At 40.7% G+C, this 8,372-nt stretch overlaps 1 pseudogene; it reads right to left on the reverse strand.

Annotated features, from left to right (window-relative positions):
* Positions 1–3,924: 3,924 nt before the first annotated feature.
* Positions 3,925–4,672, reverse strand: LOC122795998 (annotated as a pseudogene).
* Between the last annotated feature and the right edge of the window lie 3,700 nt (positions 4,673–8,372).

An 8,372-nucleotide genomic window follows, 5' to 3' on the forward strand; every position in this document is an offset into this window, starting at 1 on the left:
AGACACACACCCCTAGCTTAGCTGTGCTAAGCTAGGAGCAAACCCGAGCCACAGGGCTCCAATCCGCTTACAGTATGCCTGACACACACACCCATCATGTCACCTAACTCCTAGGCTTGCATCAAGCTATTCCTACTCTTACACTGTTGGGACCTGACTCACATGTTGGGGAAAACTGCGATTCACTATCCTTCCCCTCATTTGCATAGAATTGCCTGCTAATGCATAGTTACATGTCTCACACTGAGCCTCCCCCCTTAGCAACCACTACTCACTGGCCAGGTTGTCTTCTGCCTACCACTGACTTGCATGACAGAATAGTGATTTTAGTTAGACTGCTTATTTTGGGTTTATTTTATTATTTCCCCCCCGATACTGTTTGCACACCGCTGCCCTATGGTTAACCAGCCGAGATCGGCTAAAAAAAATAAAAGTTGATTTTTGTATTTTTTTTTATGTTTGCAATGCCAATGGCCTTATACTTGGCCATTGGCATGCTTACTACATGATATGCAGCCTTTATTTGGAGCTGTCATTGCCACGTTTTGGATTTTGCTGAATTGTACATGGTTACTAACTGAGTACATTTCTGCAGATAGCACGAGTCTTGCACGGACTGTTGCAAGCTTCCTGGATTGCAAAATCACCTCATTTGCATGTATTTCACCTGCAAATAGGGTAATTTATATACCAGGGCTTAGTCTATGCAGGATTAGTGCAGGAGCACTCGTACACACCCCTGCAGGCAGTTCCTGGATCGCATGGCAGACATATTGACTGTTTGAGCTCCTGCAAGCTTTTGAGAATCTGGGGGAAAATGGCTCCAAATAGACTCTTTTGTTCAAATAAAATTCAGTAAGCACTTTCGTCTTGCTACACAAGACTTATTCAGACTGAACTGAATTCAAAACAACTGAGTCTTACTTGCCAAACATATTCTCTCTAATCAAGCTCTTCTTCAGCATTGAACATGTTTGCATACCACTCTATTTGTTTAATAACTGTACAAAGACTAGACAAAGACCTTTTGCCTATTTTAGGCAATGCCAAACTGATAAACTTACCGACTTAACTGAACATATGACGGAATATCTAAAGGTGGTACTGCTTAATGCTAGTAGTCTGAACAAGAAACTCCACTGCCAGCAAGCTGCCTTCTCCCTGGAGAGTGTAGACATCTGTGTAACAACAAAGACATGGTTTAAAGTCAATGAGAGTACCCCAGCAGTGAAAGGTTATAATGCATTTCACACCGTTAGACCAGCTACTGCACAGGAGGGAACTAAAGGTGGAGGAGTCTCAGTCTATATTAAAACCAATCTCACATCTAGACAAGTTAAAGTGTATGACCCATTGAAACTCATACATGTGCAACTCACCATAAACAGGCTATCGAACCATATCCTTGCAACCTATAGGTTCCCCTGCATGTCCAAGGAAACTCATACTCCCTATCTCAATATACTAGAGTCCCTCACCATTCAACCAAATACAATATTCATGGGGGATCTCAGCTACCCCCCTATAGATTGGAAATCCTACACCACTTCTAATGCACAGGCCCAGCAACTCCTAAACTTTGTTAATACCAACATCCTGGAACAGTTGGTCCATTCCCCTACCAGGGGTACAAACATCCTTGACCTTGTACTCATGAACATGAATGGCCAGTGTTCCTCACCCAGTGTAATATCTTTGCTCATTAGATCTGACTATAAGGGAATATTACTTAAAATAAAAATTAAATCCATGGATCCAGCAAGACCAAAAACCTTTAGTAACTATTCCAAGGCTAATCTCTCTCTACCAAGCAACACCTTGGCTAAATTCCAAACACCCCCAAACCCAGTAAACACCATAGAATACATTGAGATGTTTGCAGAACCTCTGTACAGTCATATTAATAGCTTTATAAAGCGGGCTGTCCCCACTCATATTAAGAATAAGACAAACTCAAAAGACAAGCCACCCTGGTGGAATCACAGTATCAATCAGTTATACAACAAAATAATAAAAAATCTTGTCCAAATGTAGGAGGAACAAGGCCATACATACTAAAAGCCCCCCAACCAATCTAAACAGGCAGCTAAGAGAGTTAATTAATATTTTAAGGGCTAAATTTGAAGAAAAAATAGCTTCTCAGTCAAAGGACAACCACAAAGCTTTCTATAGCTATGTTTGTGACATCAGAGGAAATACACAACAATGTGCAGAACGTATTGTAAATGGCATCACTCACACTGAACCAGAGGCCATTGCCAACCTTTTGGCTGACAGGTCCAGCTTAAATCCCCCCCTCCCCCAGTCCAAAGGAAATACCACATAACACAATCCATCCACCCTTAACTAGTGAATGGGTCACCAATGCACTTTCCAAGACCAAAAACACTGCGTTGGTGGGCCTCAATAACATTCAGGAATGTTTAATAAATAGCATGAAACATGACCATTCTGGACTACTTGAATCACTTTTCAACTGGAGCCTTCAGCCAGGTTTTGTGCACAAGGAATGGAAGATGGCTACAGTCATTCCCCTACACAAAAGAGGTCTTACCAGTCTCATATGTAAGTCCATGGAAAGAATCATCATGGACATGATAAAGGAGGATATATGTAACCTGAAAAATTGGACCCATCACAGTTTGACTTTGTTAAAGGAACGTCATGCCTATTAAATCTGGTGGACTTTTTTGAGAGGGTCACCAAAACACTGAATGAAGGTAAGACTGTGCATGCAGCCTACCTCGACCTGGTCAAGGCTTTTAATACAATACTCACTAATTTAGGTATAAACCCTTTTATCACCTGCTGGATAGCCAACTGGCTCACTGATAGGACCCAAGAGGTCAAAATACATGAGGCCACCTCCACCAAGAGGCCAGTCACTAGCTGAGTCCCCCAGGGCTTAGTACTGGGCCCATTCCTTTTTGGCATCTATTTCTCTGAAATGGAAGCAAATGCTGAAGGATTATGGCTGACTAAGTTTGCAGCTGATTGCAAGCTGGGGGTTATCATTGCCTCCACTGCAGAGATTAACATTCTTTAAGAAGTTCTGTTTCTGACTAACAAATAATGCCAAAGCTGTGGTCATACTTAATGCTAAGAAATGCATAATTGTACACTTTGGGAAGTCAAACATCCTGGCTAATTACTATGTTGATAATACACCCCTAAGAGTTGACCCAGTGGTCAGGGATCTGGGTAAGCATGTAGACAGTAGCTTTACCTTCAACTACCACATAGTCACAGTGGTGAGAAAATCCTTTTATGTGGTGCAAACTTATAAATAAGGGCGTGGCATCTAGATCCAAAGAGGTCATTATCCCACTACACTCCACCTTATCAGACCAATCATAGAGTACAATACTTCCTTAGGTATGTACCTGACCAGGCATGTGCAGCAACTAGAGTGACCTCAGAGGTTCCTGACAAAAAGAATACAAGGCGTAAAAGACCTGCCTTATGCAGAGCACCCTAAAGGCATTTCCCTCTACTCAGTCTCCAACAGATTGCTGAGGGGTGATGAATGCTTGGCTAACAAGACATCTGCAAACCCCACACTTATAGGTTCATAGATTAGTAGTAGGCTAACTGCCTATGTGGGCCATTTTAAACCTAGCCAGTTGTCCCATGTAAGAATCAAACCATGTACCCCATGTCTGTAAGGCAAACACCCCAACCATTATACCAACCTCCCACTCCTGTTTGTAGGTTAGTGCTAGGCTAACTGCCCCTATGAGTCATTTGAAGCCTAGCCAATTGCTGCATGTGAGAATCAAACACTGTACCCTGTGTCTGTGAGCTAAACACTCCAACCATCATACCAACCTATGAGAATTTTCATTTTCCCTTTTCCTTAGATTCATGGTTTCATAAATTCATGGTTAATTACTGGGCTAGCTTTCCTAATAGGTCATTCTAAGCCTAAACAATTTCCTTCCCAAAGGTGAGAGTCTGAAGCAAGCAGTGATACATCTTCTCACAAAGGTCAGATTTCCAATTAGACATTCTATCGTCACTGGCACTTTTGGAGTCTTCAATTGCAGACTTTTTGTAGTGTGGTTTAGAGCTTCCACTCAGAATCTGGAATTTTCTTCCCATTCTCACAAACAGCAAAGTAACCACAGTTGCTGAAGGAATGAAAACCAAGATGGCAAGAAATGCAACAACAGAAAGCTGGAAGGAAGGTGCTTTCACTAACGGTGAGCACAAAAAGGCCTGGGCTACCATGCCAGTCTGGTGGGTTTATCACATAGTAGCTGAATGTTCCATTGTTCTTCAGTGTCAAGTTTTTGATGGAAATGGAAGCATTTCATTTAGCAACATCACCAGCCCAAAAAATAAGATTTTTAAAATGTCCATTTTAAATTGGGTATTCACTGGAGCTGCAATAAAAGATTGACTCTTTGGGTCCTCCATCTGGAAGTTCATACAACCACGTCATAAAAAGGGCTGAAGAGATGGGCACAGATGATTTGATAGTACACTTCAATATCACTGCTTCTCCCACAAAACTATGTACCTCTTAGTCAGAAAACATCTCAACTGCCATGACATGGGAAAACGACAAAATAGTTAGGAGAAGCAAACTGAGCACATCCTGCACAGCTACCAATCCCAACATATTCCAGTCCAAGTTCATGTTCCTCCTTGGGTTTCCCAAACTAACCATTCTCTGTTTACTATCTCCATAGCCTCCGGTACTAGTGGCTAGCCTAACAGTCACCAGGTTTACCTGGTTTCCATTTTACTTGGCCAACCATCTCTATATATTTATAAGTCAAAGATTACCAGAAATACATGGTTTATGGACCTGAATTTTGTCTGTGACTTAGGCAGAACATGCTGGAGAGACAGCCCCATCCTGTGGAACAGGCTTCTCATCCATGTGAAGCTCAGTTTGTCTATTACACAGTTTAAGTGCAACCTAGACTAGTGGATGGGGAATAGGAAATACATACTGGGCCTGGCCCCATGTCTCTTATGGACAAAAGTAGCTTACAAATGCCTGGCCCTTAATGTCCTATTTAGATATAAGACATCATTATTATTTCAGGAAAACTTGGCTAGACTTAATAAGGCCCCATTGGGTCATTAGCCTAGTGACAGTCTATGAATCTATGACTTTATGAATGTTACAAACTCCCTTACTATACTATCTTTACTTTCTATACTATTTGTTAAAACCATTGATGGCTGATAGGTTTTGTGAAAACCTCACTTCGTTGTCCCTGCCACATGTACTCCATGGCATCCCTACCACTTGTCCCCTACCTTGTATCTCTAAAGTGCAGGTCATAAACGACCCTCTCTAAGGCCAAAAACACAGCATTTGTGGGACTTGATAACATCTCAGGCTGCTTCCTACATGAACTCCAACATAATTTAGCAACATCATTGGGTACTCTTTTCAATCATAGTCTAAGCACTGGCTTCATCCCATCTAAATGGAAAACAGCCACCATTATTCCCTTGCACAAAGGTGGTGCTTCCATTGACCTCGGGAACAGTAGACCTATTAGCCTGACTACCCTTATCTGCAAAGCCATGGAGCAAATCATCATGGACCCTATCAAAAACGATATAGGTAATCTCCAAAACATGACCCTACTTGGTTTGGATTTTTCAAAGGGAGATCTTGCCTGTTAAACCTGGTGGACTTCTCTGAGACAGTCACCAAGGCCCTGGATGAGGAGAAGTATGTGCATACAGCCTACCTAGACTTAGCCAAGGCTTTTAACACTAACCCCTACTCAGGCATCATTGACAAGCTCACCCAGCTAGGTATTAACCCTTATATTGTTAGATGGGTCGCTAACTAGCTCACTTATAGAAACAACAGCAAACTTGTAACCAGTGGTGTTCCACAAGGATCAGTCCTGGGGCCTCGACTGTTTGAAATCTATATCTCTGAAGTACAAGCTAAAATTAAAGGTCTGTGGCTGGCAAAGTTTGCTGATGACTGCAAACTGGGAGTGGTCATAGAATCTCCAAATTATGTCAACATCCTACAAGAGGGTCTTACACAAACAAATGATTGGTGCCAAAGTCATGGCCTTCATCTCAATGCAAAAAATGTGTTATCATCCCTTTCGGTAAGTACAATATTCCTGCTAACTACTTCATCAATAGCAACACCCTAAGTATGCACTCAGTGGTGAGAGACCTGGGCGCACAGTTTGACAGCAATCTTACCTTTGATCACCATGTCTCCACTGCGGTAAGAGGGTCATTCTATATTGCTCATCTCATAAGTAAGGGCATTGCCTCCAGGAAAAAAAGAGTTATAATCTTCCTGTACTCTTTCCTCATTAGGCCAATAATTGAGTACAATGCCCCTTTTGTTATGTAACTTTCCAAGTACCTGCAGCAATTGAAGAAACAACAAATGTTCCTCACAAGGAAAATTCAAGGTCTTCAGCATCTGTCCTATGTGCATCATCTGAAATCACTGTCACTTTATTCTCTTTCATACAGACTACTTAGAGGTGATCTCTGCCTTGCATATAAGGTAATCTCTGACCCTGCTTTATTGGAAATGCTGCAAATCTGCAAGTCAAATGGTACACGGGTTATTCACTCTAAAGACGTTAACCTGGTATGTGACATTAATAGAACCTGCTGGAGGGACAGATTGGTCTCCCAGAGGTTACCACACCTTTGCAACAGACAACCACTTCATGTCAGAGCACCTCATTGGCCTTCTTCAAACGCAGTCTGAACGATTGGATAAGTAACCGTAAATTCACCTCAGGGGTTCCACCCGTGTCCCTCTTAGACACAGACATTAGGTGTTGATCATGGAAATAAGGGCAGAACTTGGCTAAACTTGTAAGGGCCCTAGGGCCATTAGCCTATTAACTTCCTATGATCCTATGAAAATATTTCTTGTACTACCTTTCTTAATATTCTGTAATCAGCATTATATTGTGCTATCAGCCTCTAATTATCCAAATTTCTCTCTTTTTTTTTTAAATAAATGTCATAGTAATCTGTATTATACTTTTCACTATTTACTGAATGAACAAAACAGATCTCCATATTTTGACCCTCTCCTTAAAAAAAGATATGGTATGCCATCTCTCCCAGGTGCCATTCTATTATCTACCTTATCCAACACCTTATTTAAATGATGTCCCATAATTGCCCACATAACACCTGACTATTCTCCATTGTTAAAGATATAAGGTTTCCACTCCATCTTCCTTTCTGACATTACTCCATTGTTAAAGATCTATCATTCTAACCCCTCTACCAATCTATTTCCTTTATACATATTTTCACATACCTCTAAACAATTTCCAATACTTCTCCCTGACCTTGCCTCACTGTACTTTTTTCTTCTAACCCACTTGCCATCAGAAGCTCTCAACCTCTCTGTCAAAAAAGACCCACCTCCTCTATCCATCCCTTTAAATATTTTTGACATATAATCACTTCCTTTCTTTCTTTTTTTCTTTCTCAAGCCTTCTTATATGACTTCTCTCTGTAAAACACGTTATAAATCTGTATTTCCACTGCCTTCCCAAATTTCTGACTTTGTTATATGACACTTTTTCTTTCTTTATCATCACATTTCCCCCCTCTAAATAATCCCTCTTATACCTCTCTTTAAATGCTATCCACCACTGTAACCATAACTGATAAAGTTCAATCATATCACAATGAACAAGCAATGATTCATTTTCCATTTGCTTCATTCTATTAATTTCATTTATTATTCCCTGGTAGAAGCTTAAGCCATTTTCTACCCTAACTGATCTCTTGTCTTCTCTTAACCTAGCAAAAATTGCAATATGATCAGAAACAGAATGCCAGTTGCCCTTTCTACTACCTCTATGTATGCTTCTGAAAGTACTATATAATCAATCTCAGTAGAAACCTCTCCAATAGATAACCTCCCTTTACTACTTATGTTTTTTTTATCTGCAATAGTTCCCTGTACCTTTGTATGCCTTATTCTAGCCTCTCTCTTTTTTTCCTGTTCAAACATCCAATTATTTCATCAGATGCATCCACTATAACAGTGGTTCTGAAACTTTGCAAGCTGGAGGACCCCTTTTATAAAGGAAAAAATATTGATGGACCCCTATTGGCAGCGGTACACATGCATTACATTTGGATCAATCCCCAAACCTCCCAATCAGCCCCACCACCACCACATAGCCATTTCAATGTCCCATTACTTGACTAATTCTCCCTATTTGCCATAAACACTGTTCAAAATTCTCAGTGCACATATTGTTTTCTGCTTTACTTTTACAATGATTACAGATGCTTGGAGTTAATTTAAAGCTTGTATTTCAAATTTTATAGCACAAACGCTGATGGGCATTTGCTAAAGCTAAACAGACATTTGCTAAATCTAAACA

The sequence above is a fragment of the Protopterus annectens genome, chromosome 2.part2 (assembly GCF_019279795.1).
Source record: "Protopterus annectens isolate FY-2018-M chromosome 2.part2, PAN1.0, whole genome shotgun sequence".
NCBI classification, from domain to species: Eukaryota; Metazoa; Chordata; order Ceratodontiformes; family Protopteridae; genus Protopterus; species Protopterus annectens.